General features: G+C 40.8%; 1 protein-coding gene across 25 annotated transcripts in view; it reads right to left on the bottom strand.

The window, feature by feature from the left end:
• Positions 1 to 18,627, bottom strand: part of mical3a (microtubule associated monooxygenase, calponin and LIM domain containing 3a) — a 90,854-nt gene that overhangs the window by 66,688 nt on the left and 5,539 nt on the right. For all 25 annotated transcript variants that reach the window (XM_058645727.1, XM_058645733.1, XM_058645726.1 and 22 more), the window contains exon 2: positions 2,301 to 2,639. The gene's annotated coding sequence lies outside the window, so the exon portion shown is untranslated. The remainder of the gene's footprint in view (positions 1 to 2,300; positions 2,640 to 18,627) is intronic.

Here is an 18,627-nt window from a genome sequence, read left to right as displayed (position 1 = left end):
GTTCAAATGTTGTTTAAAATTAGACGTTTAAGTGGGTAAATATCAACAACTGATTGCCCTGAAGGAGGCCTACTAATAAAATTGTATGAAAACTGTGTCAAGTACATCCCAGCTAACAATTATTGGTTCTCAGAACATTCTGGAAACATTACGTTTTGGTTGAACAGTTGGTTCCCCTAATGTTACTTTTCTACAACCTTCATACAACCTTTAGAGAACGTTCTCTAAAGGTTCCCACAAGGTAAAGCAGCCCAAGTGGACAAATGGGGTAGAGCATGCAATTTATGTCTTTTGTGCATAAGATTATTGTGACATATTTTCTGTCATACAAAGGCCACTGTAGTTCGCTGACACACTTGAGAAAGGGGGGGGGGACTGAGTAGAGACGCCCCCTGTTTCTTTACAGTCTGCAATTTTGCCGTTACATGTCACTCATTCTTACACACTTAACCTTAAAAGTGATGCCACTTATAAACAATGAGTCATATCGGGATCCAACATCCACACAGATGTTGATGTAATGTTTGTGGACCCCTGCTTTATGTGGCCTCTGTACTAGAACATTGAAATAAAGGAGAATTATTGGTTGCAAGACTTAAAGTAAAACATGTAATTTCTCAGCCAAATGAGACTGCTGACTGTGACTGACGGGAATTTACCTTTTTAATCCGTATAAATTAAAAAATACAATTCCCTCTAAATCCTTACGCCAGTTGCTTGTGTTCTAACAAAGCATAGACGTTTTGGATTGCGCCTGAATTGAGATTGCCTCAGTGGAAAACCACTTTGGGAAAATTATATGTTTGAAACAATTGCTTTCAAATGGCAAGACATCACATGGAAAAGAATATAGTGAGTGTTTGGCTGCTAGTTTCCGCAGACAGAAATATGTATCACTGATTCGCTGCTTTGTTCTGTCTCGCTCAAAATCCAAGACAACTCAGCGAACGGAAAAAACCTCCTGAAGCCGACAATGACCCAGTACGTCCAGGCTGCAAATTCCAAATCAGCCATTAAAAGCTGTAATGATTATACTAAGTGTTTGGGATGATTCAAAATAAAGGTCAGTGACATGCAGGCTGTTAGTAAAACCAACTCATCTATGAAAGTCACTGCTGTTTGTAAAAAAAGATAACAGGGTAACAAAAACAGAGCACTTTTAAACTGTGACGATAAAGTTCATGCAGTTTGATTAGAAGCTGGGTTTTATCTTCTGTTTATTTTTAGTGTGTTCAACACCATCAGTACTTCTGTGCTGGGAGGAGTAATCCTTCTGTTGCTATCAGTTTTCTGCAAAATAATCAGCCCGTCTCTCAGCTTTGAGCGTCCAGTAACCTTTCTGCCACTTCCTGTCGCTGAAAATGACTGTTTTTTTAGAGCATGAGGGTACAAGAACAATATAAAGCCTGTGCTACCATGAATATAATTAATTCATCATATAGCATTGGTGTATTGTTACAATGCTATTTGCCTCAAATAAATGTTGTGTAGATATGTAGATATCGCTGTTTCCCATCTTCCATTGTCACAATCTTTTGTTTTGATCCCTATGTGATGCTTTCTTTTACCATTGTTCTGTCTGTATTGTTGCATACTCGGCCACATGATCAGAGTCAGTCATCAAAAAGGCATATATCATATATGGAAACGGAAAGATTTCATCATATTACTCATGCATGTCACTGTGGTGCTAATACAGGGGTTTAAACCTATACGCTAATTTAGAACAGCTTTATTTTGACTGCTCAAGGACTTGCAGCCGGGCAAAAAATACAGCGTGCACCACCACAAGGACATTCCACGTACGAGGTCTCCACTCGGAAAAAAGCTGCCCTAGTTGGATTTTGCACAGATTTGCTAATTAGACAAACCACAGGGGGACACGGGATGTCAACCGCGTCTGCTTGTGTGAAAACGAGACAGAAAGGAGAGAGAAAATGAAAAGCTAGAAACTGCTGCTGGATCACAGGACATCTGAGAGAGTTGCAGCACATGATGATACCACCCCTAGTTGTCCTGAGCACCTCGGTTCCCACCGTTCCTCCGTTCACCGCTGAGTTTTGACATTACCCATTCATTGAGGATCAATAGACGCCAGCTGAAGCACTCACACAAGGGGCTGTCTGCCTAAGGTGAGGCAGGCTGCACACATTCTCAACGTAACAAAGGAATAACACATGATGTCATCCCGGCAACGTTCAAAGAAATCTGCCATAATATCACATCATCAAATATAGATGACAATGGAGCTCGGCGGGATGAAGCTGATGTAGGGAGGATAATAAAGATGAAGTACTTACTGTACTGAGTGCAGACAGCTGACAGGCAGAGGCTGGTGATCCAAGAGGTATCCCTCTGCCTGGGATTTGTTCTCTTCTATTCTCCTGCCTCCCTTTCTTCTTGCCTCTCTGCCTCTCCTCCCGCCTTCTTCTCCTCCCTCTTTCTCACCACAGCAAGATGCTGCCTGGACCACTGCTCGTTGTCATGGTAACCGAGACTTGGGGGGGGGGGGATTCTCACGCGTCACTGGGCACTGATTGGCCAGACGCGGATAACTAAGGAGGGAGTAACGGAGCAGGCTGGTGATGTCACACACCCACAGATTCACAGATGGGAGGGATCCTTCCGTCTGGCCTTGCCTGCACGAACACACACACACAGGGAGACAATGGGATGAGCTGAAGTGGGGCTGTTAGGTGGTTGAGGATGAGTCGACTTAATTGACTGACTTAGTGACATGCTGACTGACTTATAGGGTTTTCTGATCTAAGATATCAGCCTGTCTTCTGGCTCATATGCCCCCCCTCCCCTCCCCACCCCCTCACTGTGTGCTGTTATCAATGCTGCTGCTGTCTCTAAAAATACGTGCTCCATGCACTCGAAACAGGCGGGTCCAGGATTTAGAAAATCCTGCAAGTGTTACGAGACATATGTACCCACATGTGTCAGCCGGACCTGCTGCATGGCCTACCACATTTCAGCCTTTCCTACAGGGTGCTACAATGAGGTTATTTATAGCACAACTAAAACCAAACAGAAGCATAACTGCTGCTGTCTACATGTACACACACACACACAGAGTGATGTTTGTGGTACAAACAGCGGTGACATTTACACAGTCACACAGCTGAACTTTTAGTACCTGACAAACAAAATACAGGGGTGGACTGCTGCTTGATAATACGTGAGTGACCTATTTATAATGTGTACTTTCGATTAACTGTTGTTATATGTGTATTTATCTTGGTGCTTCAGTCACGGGGGTCAAGTTATGGAACGATCTGAATAATGATCTAAAAAGAGAACAGTATATTTCTTACTAACAACTTCCAAAAACTTCAAAATGTTTGTTTAACATTTAAGTTTGAAGGTAAACAGTAACAGTAATACTTTCTTTCTTCTCCTTTCGAACACATGGAGTTCTTACTTTTGCTCTGACATTGCAAATCCTTTGGATTTCCATATAATATTGATTATTCTTACCTTTATTTATACATTCCTTTTCTTTTCACGTCCTAATGAATCCACTCATCCTCTAGTATGTACCTAAATGTGCACAATGTATTCCATTAAAGTCATATTTACCTTAAAGAGTGATAGAAATACAAAACAATAATGGGGCACCAGGGGATTGTGCTGAACAGTCCACGTCATAATTGCGCAAGGATTTAAATGCACACACTTTGAAAGTTGAGGGAAACATTGGCAAAAGAACAGCAGCCGTGAAACCAGCGTTTGCTGTAGCTGTTGAGTGACTACACAAATGTTTTCTGTGTTTATTGAGGCAATAAAGAAAAAAAATCAATTTTACAGCCGTTTTGAAGGAAAATTAGGCCTCTGTCAATTTTACGCTCATTCCAAATGGTGACATGATTAATCGTGGCCCAGGCTTGACGTGCAACACCATTGTGCAACAGTTTGGGATTGGGCCAGTTCTGCCAGAGAGGGGAAATGTTCTTGTTCTCAGAGAATCTAATGTTGGCCTATTTTTTTTAAGCTGATGTCATTCATGTTTTGCCTTTGTAAAATATTGAGCAACTCTGAAATATGTAATCATAATCCTGAGAAGATCAGCCCTCAAAGTTTGCAAGATACTTTCTGTTTGACAATGACTTTTTTGGGGGGCCCATGTTGTTTAAAGGAATCAAGTGTATCAAGAATATATGGAATTCCCAGTAAGAGCACATAGAAAAATCGAATTTCTATAAAGAAATACCATCGTTTTATTCTGAAAAACAACAACTAAAGAGAATATGTAGCATATTCAAATGGCTGGATGCTTCAACAGCGACTGAGGCCATGCATTATGCAGCCGCAGTCTTACTTCTATAACTGGGCAGTGAGCTTTATTAATAAAACATGCACCGCTGTCTCCAGAGCCATTTGTTTCTCAGCAGACAATGCACATATGAAGGCATTATTTGCTGTAATAAAAACGTTTTCTGTTATAAAATTCAGTAATGTCAGACTTTCCAGCGGCCACAAGCTGCAGTGTTTCCTTCAAACTCATGTCCTACATTTGCTGTAAGAAATATTGTTGTATTGTGTTCACTCTGGATTTGTTGTGAATTCTAATGAAATGCAAAGGTGTGTAAGAGGAACTTAATGCAATAGCAGTGCTTGTGTAGAATCTAGGGGGTTTAACACTGACAGACACAAGATGACATTGCATAGGTCACCGTTAATGAATCCATGTGTCCGGCATGGAGAATGACCGCTTTGTCTTCACTTCAGTCAGGTATTATCTCAGCTGCATCTCTTCATCTGTGACCATGAAGATGATGAGAGCAGCGATAATAGGCATTGTCATAATGTTCACTGCCAGCCATCAGAGGAGCCTGTTACAGGCCAGTGAGCGCTGAGCTGCAGAAGACGAAAACTACTGCAGAGCAATGACAACACAATCATTTTTAAAATAAACTCAATGGGGTTCAGATCAAATTGTTGTACATTTATGACAATATATATCCTACATGGATCAAAAAAGATGTTTTACATAATTCAGACAAACTCAAAAAGTAAACATTCTGCCTCACATCACAATTGTGGGAACATGAAGTTATGTTCACCCGGCACATTGTTCAATTCGGATAATACAGATCAGATGGAATGGCTCACATTCAAAAGTGTTTTGCATGTGACGTTCTATTGTTGCTTGGCTTTGATGTGTAATGCTCAGCACGTGCGTATGGAGCGAGAAATGGCTTCTAAATCGACCATTCACACTCGTGTTGCACGGTGACGTATCAGATATATATCTGATCGAGGACCAAACACTGAAGTGACGCAAATCAGAATTGATTTCTGTGTCCACACTGCCTTGAAAAACATGACATAAGTCACTTCAACCTAGTAATCCCAACATAGCCCTTATTTACAATAAAATGCGTCTCTTATCAATGCTGAGGTTTAGCAGGTACATCATTTTAAATCATGGTTCTCCACTGTACATTTCTGGCATGACTCAGCTTGGCACAGCTTGACTCTACACTGTTTGGGCACCGGGCCAATCAGTAGCCAGCAGTCAATGTCACCTTTTAGTATCAGCTCGGCTCACTTGGAACCTCGCCAGAGCAGCTACTAAAAACAGCAACAGGTCCCAGGTAAAATAACAAGTAGAGCTGAGCCGAGTCATGCTAGAGCTGTATAGTGTAGGATCAGATTAACATCCGTACAAAATTTCAAGGCAATTCATCTCTTTTTTGTTTTGTTTTGTTTTTGTCAAACATTTTTTTAGTCATTTTTTTAGTCAAAACATTCAAAAATAATAATGAAAATCAACTTAACAGAGGCGCACAGTACAATAGACATTTTGAATAGGTGAGTAAAAAATACAGAACCAAGCACCATATGTTATATATGTTATATATATATATTGTTTTGCTTTGTCTTAAAGTTTGGAGCCTTGTATTGTTTTTATACCATCCTTTATTCATGTCCTTTAAGCACCCTCAGTTTTGTTGTACCTACACAGTACAATGACAATAAAGGCTATTCTATTCTATTCTAGAATGTCCCATCAGAAGTTGGTGTCTATCTGATTGATCATCTTGTCAGTGAGTGATTACCCTGTTTTCTGCTTAGCCAGATTAGCTCCAGGCATCACAAGATTAAGAGGAATGATGTGAGGGGACTCTTGCACTGACCGACCACATACGGTCACACAAACAACAACTAACAAACAGCAACTAACTTACCTTAACAAATACTCTGAAATAATCCAGTACACTAACCCCGCTTTCATAACAGAGAGTAATTGGTTTGATCCGCACTATATGAAGCCTCTCAGTGCAAACAAATGCTTGTAAAAAGGTTCTTCCACAAGTATTTTAGGCAACATGAATCCAGCCGGCTGGAACTTGAACATTTAATTTCCTCCAGAACGATGAGCACTAACTCTGTGCAAACACAGTTTAAATCAGCTCCAGTCAGCTGTCCCAGAAACATGATGGCTTAGAGGGAGAAATGAAGAGACGGAGTGTGTGTGTGTGTGTGTGTGTGTGTGTGTGTGTGTGTGTGTGAGAGAGAGAGAGTGAGTGGGTAGGGGCTCCAGCAGAGAGTAGACAAAGGTTAGTGAGTGAAAACACCTCAACCAGCAGAGACAGAGGGCAGAGTGAAGGCAGACTGGTCGTGTCTGTGGTTGATGTGAGCCAGTCTAAATTTAACTGTGTCTTTAGGAGACCTCAGACCAGAGCTGTGTGAGGACTGAAACAGCAGCAGTGGTCAGGGTGCGGCTACGCTGGAATTATTCTGACAGTGCTGGACGTTTACTGTGTCATGAATGGCTAGCGTGGTAGACTTATAAAGTTCAACCTACTGAGAAGACAAAAGGGTCAAAGATCACGGTTGTAGCCCTGTGTCTTTGACCCTCTCTGACCCTTAGCAAATCAATATAGGTAACAAATGTATTGAGACATAAAAAGGCTCAATACATTGTGAATCTGTGTTTGTTTGTTCCTGTGTTTTGGAGGGAAGTCTGAAGAAAGGGGCTTGGACAAGCCTGCACGAACAGATTTTTCCAGGATCTCCAACCCTACCTTTAAAAAGCCTTGTCACCCCTCTCTAAGACGTCTTAACCAGAAGAGAAGAAAAATGAGGGTCTGCAGGAGATGCATATGACAGGGGAATGTGGAGAGGAAGCAGAAAGTCTGCAATGACACGCTCCATCTCTCTCATACATGTTGTCAGTGGATGTTATAACGTTTTTATCAGTCTGTTATTGACACCTTGTCATCTCCTCTCATCATGTGCTAATTCTCCAGTGCTTCACTCAAGCAGACACACTTTCAATCACAGCCTGTTGCAGACATGATCAAATTAACCAGATAGGTTCACTCATTCATTATCTAGTGCTTTGTCCTCCACATGAGGATCCAATCCCAGCTAACATAGGGTGTTAGCCCCCCCCTCCCCCAAACAGACCCAAGGTCAGACCAGGTCGTAGACCCAGGTCTTTGTTCTGCAGGGCAACAGAACTAGCCACTAGTCCACCATGTGGCAAATAGGTTCAATGTTTATCGAAATAAAACAGCGCCACATCCCAACATACATTATCTCAAGACACTGTACATAGTATGGTAGAAATCTTTACAATATATAGAGAGAGCTATACACATTACACAGCACTATTGCATAAACACACAATCAGAATGCACACAGCTTTTTTCAAAATGAGGCCCTATGTTCCTTCATTTCTAAGAGTTTTTTTCAAAATTAGACCCTATGTTTCCAAATTTCTAAGAGTTTTTCAAAATTAGACCCTATGTTCCCTCATTTTGAAGAGTTTTTCAAAATTAGACCCTATGTTCCCTCATTTCGAAGAGTTTTTCAAAATTAGACCCTATGTTCCCTCATTTCTAAGAGTTTTTCAAAATTAGGCCCTAGGTTCCCTCATTTCTAAGAGTTTTTTCAAAATTAGACCCTATGTTCCCTCATTTCTAAGAGTTTTTCAAAATTAGACCCTATGTTCCCTCATTTCTAAGAGTTTTTTCAAAATTAGACCCTATGATCCCTCATTTCTAAGAGTTTTTCAAAATTAGGCCCTATGATCCCTCATTTCTAAGAGTTTTTTCAAAATTAGACCCTATGATCCCTCATTTCTAAGAGTTTTTCAAAATTAGACCCTATGTTCCCTCATTTCTAAGAGTTTTTCAAAATTAGGCCCTATGTCCCCTCATTTCTAAGAGTTTTTTCAAAATTAAGGCCCTATGTTCCCTCCTTTCTAAGAGTTTTTTCAAAATTAGGCCCTATGTTCCCTCATTTCTAAAATTTACGTAATCACACAAAGGATGTGTCAAAATGATGCAATGGGGCCTAATATTCAAAACATTCTTAGAAATGTGGGAACATAGGGCTAACCCCCCACTAGCTAGCTTTCTATGTAAGGAAAGAGAAGGAATGGATGATGAAGTTGAGGAGTGCAACATTAAGAATGACATCGTCCTTCTAAACCCAATCACCAGCAAACTTAAGAAACACAAAGGCTGCTTTCTGCACTTCTACACTAAATCAGAGGCAATGTTTTTTCTGAAGCATGTGTAACTTTATGAAAGATTAAGCCAATTCTTGTGACTGCAGAACTCTGACGACTGCCAAGATGCTTCAGACCACTGGCTCAAGTAAGGCTTTCAACATGATCAGTTACCACAGCAACCAATATTTTTCTCCTATGGTCTTGATCAAGGTAAGAAAATAGAACACAAAGCTTAAACATGTCAGATTTCTGTGTGGGAGGAAAGCACAGCTTGGTGGGAAATGACTAAACAAGTGTTACTGTTAATGATATTAAGGCTTGACACTGTTTCTCATTGAAATTCAGTTAAGCTCTTTGTTACACAAAGTGAAGTTAGTGAGTGAACTTGTTCGCTCTGCTCATTATGTGACGGTTGGCAAAGTGAGCTGCTCATACTGATTTCTCTGCCACAGACAATAATCCCATAATCATCTGTCCTGCCTGTTGTACTGAACTGAGTATAATATTGCCGCGTAACATCAGAGCAGACACAGCAGAGCAGGGAAATTGGTAAACGGAACTAAATCCACAGCATTAGATTGTTTAATAAGTTGAGTTATAGTGTATTACAAGGTTGTATTCCATCTGCGAGTTCATGTTTTTTTTTAGGTTATGTTTGTTTCCTTTATCTACAGCACAAAAAAAAACTGTGCAGTATATATGAACCATAAGCTGAGTGGTAACCATGGAAACATTATTACACTTGTTTTAGACATCCAGATATGTAATAATAACTCTTCCCCTAAGCAACATTTATATATTATTCTCATGAGTGAGATATTGTCACATGACTAATAAAGGCCTGTGTGCATTTCTTCATAGAAATGCTTACAACAGAAGAATACAATATATTTTATTTTATGTCTTGATTTTATACTGTTAGAAACTCTAAATATTATGTTTCACACACTGTCCACTATACCTCACTTAACATATTCAGTTTGTGATATACTATATATTCGCCATTTTCTGGTTCCTTTTTTTAAGGTTAGTTTTGAGATTGTACTAAGATTACATTATACTGAACAGAGAAGAAGGTTCCTGGATGTTGTTAAGAAAGACATGACAGAAGAGGACACAAGGGATATAGGACAAGATGGAGGCAAATGATCTGCTGGGGTTACCCCTAAAGGGAGAGGCCGAAAGAAGAAGAAGACCGAGTGATCAGGTAGTGGCATAAGGAAGGCGTTTAATTGTAAAGATAACATGTAGTTTTTTTGGAACGTCTGTGTCTGTCAGATTGTGTCCTGGTCACTTTGCTTCACTTACAGTTGCTGTCTCTCCGACGTGTCACTGTGCCATGCACACGATGCTGGGTCACTTTAAGGTCAAGCTGCACGCGCTCCTTGACTTTGCCACTTTTCTGCAGCAGCATTTTGGTTTGGTGGCTCTTTAGTTCAATAAAAAAAACATCAAAGTATGATTGTTTTAATTCCTTTGACTTACTAAGAGCGCCAGTGTATGTCAGTGTGGTCAAAATGTGACATACTGTACATCACTCAATGAGACAGTCGTGCCAATAGGGAGACAATACGTAAGGCAATGATGTCATGCACATGATGATGAGTCAGCTGAAGCCTGAGATGCAGTTGAAAACACAGTAATGCATGTGTATATATCCATATTCATGTGCACATGTACACACATGCAGTTAAGTCTGTGGGCAGTCCTCTCCCTGTGCTCTCCTCAAAGTATATACTACCACACCATATAAGAAGAGTTAAGGATGACCGTGAAACCCATGCAAATTAACATGTAGATGCATCATTTACATTCAAATATACTACAACTTGTCTGTTGCAGTAAATTGATCATTTTCAATATACTTCATGCAAACTGGATTATATTTGGTTGGATTGTTGAAGCCTGGTATTAAAGAAATGTGAAAGATTAGCAGGAAACATTTGCATTTTTCGCTTTTTTTTGCAATATATATTATTATTAGTTTTTCAGCCAGCCATCATCAAACATATCACAGATTAATTCATTTTTTTCAAGTTTTTAACCCTTAAATTGCCATGTTTTTGTCACAGTGCATGGATTTCAATGAGCACATTTTTGTGCGTAGGAGTGTTAGTGTGAGTATTTTAGTTCTAAAATAAAAAACACATGAAAGACATTGAGAGCACCTTCAAATATGCACAACCTCGCATAGATTATATGCATGAAAAAAAGGGATAAAATATTCTAGACATTAAAAGCCAAAAACACAAAAATGTGTCTCAGTGTGTTTAAGGGTTAATGAGTTGCATTGTGCGGAAATGGAGAAGCTTTTGGAGCCTGGTTTATTATAGGAAACGAAAAAAAAGATTCATCTGACTACACATGTCATGGAGTACCTGAACATCAACACTCATGACCTTTCTCTTTGTGTTGCCAGCATTCTGTCAAGTATCATCAGCGTTACCTTTCCTGGCTGCTTGGAGCATGTGGTTAAGTTTTCCTCTTATCATTCCCAGTACTAACTCTCAAGTGTCTGTGAGCAGAGCAGAATTTTAATTGTGCTCAGCTCAGCCACAGTTTCCCAATTTCTTTTCTCTGTCCTGTGTCCTCTGAATCCTGCACGTCATCCCCCTCCTCCAATAGAAACTATAAAACTATTTCCCCACTAGCAGCCGCTAACTGTATTCAGTATTCAGACTGGTCTCTGACTGATCTTATACACGCAGTAGCAATTTGACTCCCAATTGCATTATCTGAGTGTGTTACTCTGACTTTGTGAAATCTGGTTTTGTATCATTTCAATTCACGACACAGTAAACATGTTAAAAGTCTGCTTTTACTCAGACTAACACAACACATTTTATTCTATTTGTTGTGAAAACTTTTTGAGTTTACCCCATGTTTTCCTCACTGAGCATCAGAAGTGACACGTGCTCTGACCCTGACTTCACCTTGACTCGTGATGTGAAAACGGATCTGGACATTTCAGTACTCACTTTGCATTTTCCATGCAAAGTATACGGGGGCAGATGTTGACTCAGTGATTCCACAATGGACTGAGGTCATGGTTTCAGTCGAATCTTGAACCCGATACAAAGGGTCCATGATGATCGCACTCTGCAGACAGAGTGTGTGCACAAACACTGCCCAAGGACAGAAACCAAGCGCTCCTCTGTGACAGACACACACACACACACACACACGTACGCACACACTTTCATGCCTCAGAAACGCATACACATGCATACACAAAAACACTGTATCCTCCTGTAATTTAGTTCTTTTTCATCCTTCTGTGCTGCATGTCTCATTAAATCGTGTGCACCAGAAATAAAATACACAGAAATTAAAATGAATATAAGGTATTAATCGTGTGCATTTGTAGACCACTCAAAGGAGAAGAGACGTCACATTCCCAGCTCTACTCTGACAGGTGTTGGATAATGTTAGAAGTGAGACGTGACAGTGTTATTGGTGTCTAATCACAACATATTGATCTTTCTACAGTTAGATATGAGTTATACACATTTTCAGATCCTATTATTTTATATCATAATCAGTTTATCTACACTGTAATGTAATGTACTTATTTGTGACATGGTGTATTTTGATTAATGTGTTATCAAAAGAGAAGGACGAGTTGGAAACCTTAAACCTTAAACCAACGTTCTCTCATGCACTCACTCTAAAATTCTCACCCTACAACTTATCGGAGTACATCTCTGTGTCAATGGAGAAGAGCAAACACACACACACACACACACACACACACACACACACACACAACGATCACGTGCAGCTGTTCAAATATTGTGACATGTGATCCCCGGCTGGCACAAAGAGCGCTTGTAATGAACGACTGCGCCACAAAGACCGGGAGAACCGGGAGCTCATCTCTGTGGCCTCTCTCCCCCACCTCTTCACCCAAACACGCAGCATTGTCTTCAGTCGTGGACTTCGCCGCGCACTTTATGTGGCAGTGCTGCTGTCCCTGTCCCCTGAAATGTCTCCACTTCACCATCGACATGCATGTGAGAGAGTGTGAGAACAAAGAGAGAACAAATCGTATTTTGTTCTGCCGTTTGCCAATATTCATTTATTTACACTGTTGCTTTGCAGATTCTCTCACACACATGCATGAGGATGACAAAGTAAGTCCATATACACGTCCCTGATTCCAGCTTCGGTTAATATAGTCAGAAATGACTATTAGGATTGGCCTCACTACACATTTCTCTCTCAGCTTAATATTCGTGTGATCTTTGGATAGTTTTATCTCAAGAAAAACAAGAAGAGTCAGGTGTCAGAAATAAATAAATGAGAGTGCTGGTAATTTTAAACCCTCTTATTGAATTGAGAGCACACAACCAACCCCGAAGCTGCATGACTGACCTTTGTGTGAATGCAAGAGTCATTGTTCACGTAAACAAACAGGAAACTATCAGATAAATGGGATTTAAACACCGCAGTGTGACTACACTCAATCCCAGCCTTTATTCCTTGGTCTTTGTTAACTTTCACTGATGCTGTTTCTGTTTTTATGCTCTATTCTGTGAAGGTCATTTACAGAATTTAGAGGACATTTGGAGACTTGGATGTTAAAGCTGTAGTGTATAACTTTTAAATATAAACACATGTCCATTAGATTTCATCCAGTGTCAGATTAGTTCACGCGATGCTGATTACGGTGATGCTCAGCCCCCACGTGTGTTTCTCAGCGTAGCAGCGTTTCTGTGACATTGCGTCGCCCGGCAGGAAGTGATTCGTTTTCATGTCAAGAGAGACAGAGGCCAAAGCAACATTGCACTACAAAGCAAGGTGGAGTATTACTGATTTTTATTTAACTAGTAATTCAGCGGTTTGACTGAGTCAGTATTTCTTTTTTCCCGTCTGCTCCTGCACTGCCAGTATATACAGACATGCTCTCTCTCATAGTTTCTGTTTTCCAAGACTAGATAGTAGCATCATCCATCAATCCATCCATCCATCTACTGCTTTATCCTCCACATGAGGCTCACGGGGACGACGACAGTCCGTCACAGGGACACATACATGGCCCTTTTCAACTATGGTCGCCTCGACTCGCCACTGCACAACATGTTTTTGGACTGTGGGAGAAAGACGGAGAACCCGGAGAAAACCCACGCACACACGGGGAGAACATGCAAACAACCGTGTGGCCCCTGATAGTCGCATCCTTACTAACAAAAATCCCAAAAAGTTACACACTGCAGCTTTTGTCACTACTTTTCTCTTTACTTGTGTTACACATAAATTAGCTGAAGAGCTTTTGTCCAATGACCATATTTCAAGATGACTCATAGGTGTAGTCGCTGTAATCATGCGTCATATTTCGCTTCATGCTGATGCCAGCGGCTGTTGCAGAAGAGAAGTCATTTCAAATGAGATCTGTCTCAGTTTAGCCAACAGTTAACATTTTGGATTAAACTCTTCTTGTGTGTTATTACGCCGCCATCTGGAAAACATTCCCCTTCCAGGCACAATTTCACAAATAACAGGGGGACGGCGTCCTAACACGAATATGAGGGTGAAATGAGAAGCGATGGCAACCATCTTCTCTCATCATCTACACTGTATCACTCATAATGTAAAGGTCAATTTGATTGCAAGTGGAAAGAAAAACAGAACTTGACATTGGTATGTATCATCTCCATGAGAGATGAGGTTTCTCATGGGCGTTTTCAATCGACAAATATTACTCAGTGTTAAGTTCTATCCAGACACGCTGAAGCAGCCCAAATGGGCCAGAGGCTCCTCCGATCAAAGCCTTATTTCATACCTCTGAGCCTCATGAGGAGCCAAGTCTGCAGGGCCTCATCAGGACAAGAAGAAAAGCGGATATGACACAACGCCATACAAGGCCTCATCAAGTGAGGTCGTACCTCAGCCTTGGGATCAGCGGAATAGCTGGACTCTGATGTCATTCCCCCTCCTCGTGTTTTCTGTAATGGAAAGGCTGCATTTTCTTTTTCGATCTGTTTTTCATTTTACAGTTTGCTGCGTTTGGCTGCGATGATGTTCACAACATGTGTCCCTGACACATTCACCGCACAGACCATTGTTTCAGGGTTAGAGGGTCTACAAGTGGTATGTAGCACTGGGATGTGGTTTTTCGCACACAGGAACAGACAGAGCGGCCACCTCGCACGGGCATTTGAATTGAATGGGCGACAAGTAATAGCAGAAGACCACTGTGAGTTTACACTGCTGCCTCAGTCTTAAATAGCCAACAGGCTTGAGTTTGTAGTAAATTACCAAAGGAGAGCCACATTTTTCTATGGTTGTTTCTACAGCTTGCACATTTCTATGGGTTTTCAGAGAGAAAAAAAGATATACATACACTGTATTGCAGAGATGGGAGTAAATCACACATGTGCAAATCACAAGTCTGAAGTCATTCATGCAAGAATCAAGCAGATTACAAGTCGTATGAATATGGAAGATGAGAATAATTTCCCAGGTATTCCGCATTTAAATATGCTAAAAAAGACTAACAGAAACACTGTATTACAGTAATGTAAGACCTGCTTCATGGTCCCATACAAATGAATTGTTTATAACATATATTTATAGTTATATATGTATATATATATATATATATATAAATGTATACTGACATTGTAATTCCTACATTACACCATGGAAATTGTGTTTAAATTGTGAGGCTAAAAATTGTCACGTTTCAAACGCTAATCATAACCAAGACTAACTAACTAGTGTTACATTAAGATAGCAACTAACTGACTCTTATTGAGGGATTTAAAGTGACAAATTCAATTTCACGTAATGGTGCTTATTCTTAAACACTGGCCCTGTAAGTAAAACTCATTTCTTAAAATTTAGCACAATTTGACATCATATGCAAATAAGCTAAATGAAGACAAATGAGTGCATTCTAATCTTTTTCCTCCAGGAAATCAGCAGTTTAGTAGGTCGCAGTATAATGTCCATGTGTTACAACCCTTCAACCATGATCATATTCAGTTTGCAGATTTCATCAGGTCTGATCTGTGACCTCATGCCTTTGTTGTCTCTTCCCCACTCCCCCCATCATCATCATCATCCTCATCATCTCACGCAGCTTATTATTAAGAGAGGAAAGGAAAGGTCGCAATTATCACCTCTTAAAAACACAACCCTCAGGAACGAGGACCGATTCCACTGAGTCATTTCAACGATTACTGCATTTGAGAGACTGAGATTCTGAAACATTAACAGTTTTCCACTTAGCAAAAAGTTCTCACACCTCACCTACCATGCAGCTGGGTCCAAACGCATGAGAACATAATTACAGTGCGAGCGTCTTGTATACAAGCTGGACGTCACCCAAAGGCACAACATTCATTTCAGACACAGCAAGCATCCCATCATTTTCTCATCCGGTGAGGGTGTGGAGCAGCGACATGTAGAACTGTAAATCCTCCAGTCAGCGTTACTGTGGTGGGATTTAAGGGGTTACCACAGTTAACCGTGGCCCTTTCACACAGCGGCCTCTGTCAGCAGCTCGTCTCTGTGCGAGAGCTTCCACAGGAGCTGTGGACGCACGGCTCTCGTTGCCTGACCCCCAACAAAGTGTGTCCATAATGTGCTGTCAAATTTGAGTGCCTGAGGAGTTCATTTCATCAGTGAAACAATAAGCACGCAGCATCGTGTTTGATTGACGGCCAGAAACAAGGTTTCTGTCGCCAAAGGAGAAGAGAATGGACGAAGGCATGTCAAGAAGATCTAAGAAGACGACCAGTGAAACGTCATATCACGTCATTTTTAAGTCTCAATATGTCCATCTGGACTTTTTCTTACTTATTTTAACCATAAAAGGGCCAGAAAATGTTTTTTTTCCAGAATAACGTTCAATATCTGACAGTTATTTACAATTAACTGCATGCAACACCCGATTTTGTATGAAACATATTTAAAACAACATTTGTTTGACTCTTTGTCTCTGTGTCAAAGGGTTAAAACCGATTTAATAAAATTGGTATCGAACCAAGTATCGTTCGGGAATGTTCAGTAAATCCTCAGCTCTACCTGTGTTATGTGCGCTGGCTACTGTTTCGCTACCATGTCTTCTCCTCTTCTGACCTTCAGCAGTATCCCAGGCAACAAAGACAGTGACGCGGGTGGAGCAAACAGTAGAAACTCGACTGCTACCTCTGCTGACTGTCGTGCTGTAACCTGGAATGAACTCATTCTCCTCTTGCTGAGGGCAGAAAAAAAAAAACACCCACACCACGAGGACCCAACCACACTCGACTCTGGCTTCACGCAGGACGCATCTGGGGGGGAAAAGGTTCTCACAATCCATGTGGCAGGTTGGCTCAGCGCTCGACTGGTTCAAGGAGGCACAGAGACGTGAATGATGAGAATAACAAGGACATTATTCTCAGCACGATTCCCTTCTGTTGCTCATGCTCATGCTCGGCTCTCCCTCTCTCTGTCTGTCAGACCTGCATGAGTGCACCGCTGGAATCTTCACCAAAGCTGTCTTTAATTCAGTTTTTTTTGTTTTGTTTTACATTTACACAACAGCCGTGTCTCCTGCCAAGCTTCTGCATGCAACAATCCATTGTGTCAACATGGGAACTGGTGATTAGAGATAAATATCTGAAAGCAATAGGATTTTTCCTCATTCTTTGAAATAGAAGTGATAGCATATGTAGCGTTCAAAGATCTTGTGTCTAAGAATTGGGGATATCCAATTGTGAGCTTACTCTAAAGGACTGATGCACTCATCGCTCCCTTTCCAAGAGTTTCAGGGAACTACGGTGGCCTTTACCGACCAAAAAGGATGACATTCTTCTTTGCTTTCACTGTAAATGAATGAACGCTGGAGCAGATTTGTTTAGTTTTGGCTGCTGTAAGGCCTTGTCTAAAACACGTACTGTACATACATAAACGTCTATGGAAACTAAACCATTTTGATTTTTAAGTCATTATACTTTTATATAAATATACTTTTGGGTAGTACACAGTAGTTGTGATTTTTGCAGCTGTCGGGCAGGGTTGTAAAAATTCTGTCATAGTCTATTTTTATCCCTCATTTTAAGTTAGATTTTTTAGTATTTTTTTTCATAGTCTATTTAATAGTATTTAAATTTCAGGACGCAAAAATACAGAATTAGACAATTACAATTAGAATGTGAGCAAACTATTTACAAGCCTGCCCTGAGATAACTCGAACCTTCCTCCTGCTCCACTGGGACTTTAATTTAGTACGTGCTTCAGCATAATCATAAACTTAAGCCTGAACAACATCAAGATTGTCATCTTTAACGTTGTTCCACTGCCACACTTGACTGAACGAGGAACAAGGAATCACCAGCGCCCCTCAACAAGAGTTTTAAAGTCAGGGAACATCTCTCCAAAGGGAATGCGATTAAAGTTGGCGAGACTCTCTGAATGTGGGATTTCCTGTTCCCTCCAAGCACTCGCTTCACTGGGAGGAAATCTCGCAGCGTTCACTCTTCCTGTACCACTTGTCACAGACGTGGACACAGACGAGTTCCACGGCCTCCAAGTCTGTAGCTCTTCGCCACGTTGTCAACAACCGGACAGCAGGTCTCATTGAGTGTGCTGTCGTGGTCGGGGATGATGCCCTTTCTTTTCATAGATGCATGTTATCGCCGTGATATACTCCAGACTGCAGGTTGTGCATTCCATTTCCGCCATTATGCCCCCTAAATGTTACATACTGGACCTTTAATTTCTTTGCATTTAACATTAAGGTGCTTAAGTGTTAATGAGTTGACAGGAGCACCTGCTGATCATGTTTACAGTCATGTGATGGCTCCTGCTCAGCTTCCATATTAACCATGTAATAGGGTTAGTGTTGGAAGTGGAGTTAACAAGTTTGTTAGTTCTTGTACTTATTATTTAGGGTTATTATTTACATAGACTTGATCCTATGTGTGTCCATGGTCCTTGGTGTTCAGCAGATACAGTATAGTGAAAATGGAGATTTTTAAATTGCAACTGTTCTTGCAGCTTTTAAAATCTGAGGTGAGGGCGTATATCGGTATTTTACCCATGTCAAAATATGAGAAAGGAGAAGATGTAGACCAGGGGTGTCAAACATACAGCCCGGGGGCCAGAACTGGCCCGCCAGAGAGTCCAACCCGGCCCACAGGATGAATTTGTTAAAATTTCACACT

The sequence above is a fragment of the Solea solea genome, chromosome 12 (assembly GCF_958295425.1).
Source record: "Solea solea chromosome 12, fSolSol10.1, whole genome shotgun sequence".
In the NCBI taxonomy this organism is placed as follows: domain Eukaryota; kingdom Metazoa; phylum Chordata; class Actinopteri; order Pleuronectiformes; family Soleidae; genus Solea; species Solea solea.
The sequence above is the reverse complement of the archived record's forward strand: the minus strand, read 5'-3'. Positions and strand labels throughout refer to the sequence as shown.